At 39.7% G+C, this 2,385-nt stretch overlaps 1 protein-coding gene across 1 annotated transcript in view; it reads left to right on the top strand.

Annotated features, from left to right (window-relative positions):
- Window positions 1–2,385, top strand: part of LOC111645608 (tubulin beta chain-like) — a 12,970-nt gene that overhangs the window by 2,543 nt on the left and 8,042 nt on the right. The gene's annotated exons all lie outside the window — the stretch shown is intronic.

A 2,385-nucleotide genomic window follows, 5' to 3' on the forward strand; every position in this document is an offset into this window, starting at 1 on the left:
CTTGTCATTTGAAGAATCTGAAATGATATGTAGCTTCACACACTCATCCAGCTGAATTGCTCTTGGAGGGGAGTGGTGTTGCGGGGGGGGGGGGGGGGGGGGGGTGAATTGAGGGACAGCCAAAGATGGTGAGGTGACAGTGGTGAAGATTAAAAAATTAGATTTTTTCGCCCACCACCACCAGTCTCTCCCTTACCCCCTCCCACACACACACACACACACACACACACACACACACTGGTGCAGTCTCCAGCCCAGATTAGGGCCAGTTGACTGAGCTGGTGTGACAGCCTGTGCTCTTGTCTTAACTGAGTTTGGCGTTAATGTCTCGGCCTGAAGAAACGAGGCCGACTGAATCCTCTGAGAAAGCTCTGCTCCCTCTGACCCCTCACACTTCAAAAGGAGCAGGGAGGTTTTAAGCCGTGAAAAGCCTTGCATTCAGTTCCTTTGGAAAGAAAACCTTTAGAAGGTATCAAAAAGTCTTACATTTAATTTACAAAGGTCTTGAATATATGCGTTTGCCTCGTGTAGACAGTAACATTAGTTATAACTTTAGGCTGCTGCTAGGAAGCTCATCAACTCATGATGTACAAATTTTAGCAAAAACCTAAATTAACAAATGAATTATTTTATAACACAACAGTCCCCTAGGCCTAGACAATGACACAGCCACGTCGTTTTCAGTGGTTTGAGGTCAAGTGTCTTTATGGTCATTTTGTGTCTCTGTAGTCGGCTCGTGGTTGATTTAGCGTCTGTGGTAATTTTGCATCTCTCAGTTGTTGTTTTGAATCTCTTTATGGTGTTTTTGTGTCTCTTTCCAGTCGTGTTGGGTATCTTAATGGTCATTTTGTGGTTTCTTTGTCTGTTTGTGGATGTTTCAGTATTTTTGTGGTAATTTTGCATCTCTGTTTTGAATCTTTTTGTAGTTGCACTGTGTCTGTTTGTAGACGTCTTGAGTATCTTTGTGGTCGTTTTGCATCTCTGTAGTTGTGAATCTCTGTATGGTCATTTTGTATCTCCTTGTGGTCATTTTGTGTCTCTTTGTATTCACCTTAAGTATCTTTGTGTCATTGTGCGACTCTTTGGGATACTTTAACCTTTGGTCTTTAGCCTTTCAAGTCTTTTACATTATCTCTGTGACTTTCAAACAAGAAACAGTCACTTCATTCGGAGGCTCATACGGGCCCCAGGTGGCCCCCGGGGCCTGTGACCATTAGGCCTGTTGTGTGAACCATACATGGGTTCAGGTCCAATGAAATGATTAATCATGTATTAACAGGAATTATTATTATATATAGCTGGGGAAGTACTGACAAAAATGATATATAAAGTCATATAATTCAATAAATTCATGCATGCACAAATAATTGTAGGCTTTCTTGTTTGTTTTCCCTCGTTCTGTGTGTGGTATTAAAAAGGTCTTTAGAAAGTCTTTTGATTTTAATTTGATGCAGAAGGTTTCAGTGCTTATAAGTTATAACCAAAGTCTGTTTGTGTGTGAGTCAGATGGAAAACTCCAGGTGGAGATAATTAAACATCATCCTCCCTCCATAAAACCCCACAAAGAAGGATTTTTATCTGAAAACAGCTCAAATGATAAAGTCTCATTGAAGATAAGAACATCCTGTGACCTTTAGTAAAGAACCAGATAGGCCTGTTTGAACAAATTGTTTTCTGATGTTTGACTTTTTCTGCCACATGTTGGTTTTCCTCCTCTATCATAAAGGAGACTGAACTGACTCTAGCTGGACTGGCAAACGTGTCTGCTTAGTTTGGAAGATTGTACAGGGCATTTCTAATATTTTTATATCAAATGATTAAACCTTTAATCAAGGAAGTAATAATTCATACTGAACATTGTTAGTTTTATCCCTAGTGCGCTCGTCTTTGCTTCTTTTTGTGTCAGTACTTCCTGCTTTTGACCTCATCCCAAACCTTTTTCCTGGTAATTTTCCCAAGAGTAGAAACAAAACATCTCAATGAGACTTGCATATGATTAGCACTGTGTCATTTTTTATTACACGTCTGTGGTTATATTGTTAATTTAACAGAGGATTTATATCAAATGCGAAGTCTTGATCCTGTGCTGTTTTTTGGCTGCTTCGTCCACCCTCCGGCTGTGTTGTGGTCTCCTCTCATTTCAAACAACCTCTGGGAGAGAAAAGACAAATCAGCGACTTCATCACACATGATACAACGTGTGTGTGGCTGTGAAATGCAGCTTGTAATGAGCGTGATGATTGGAGAATACTGATCAGAAGATTGCAGTTCATCACTAGGTGACTGTTTATCACAGAAAAACCCTCTTTCACCATATTCAAAGAGAGAAAACAGAGGTGTCACACAATGTGGTGTTTTTTTTTTTTTTTTTTTTTTTTTTTTTTT

This window comes from Seriola lalandi, unplaced genomic scaffold (assembly GCF_002814215.2).
Source record: "Seriola lalandi dorsalis isolate HSWRI2012SDOR001 ecotype SW California unplaced genomic scaffold, Sedor1 jcf7180002054954, whole genome shotgun sequence".
NCBI classification, from domain to species: Eukaryota; Metazoa; Chordata; class Actinopteri; order Carangiformes; family Carangidae; genus Seriola; species Seriola lalandi.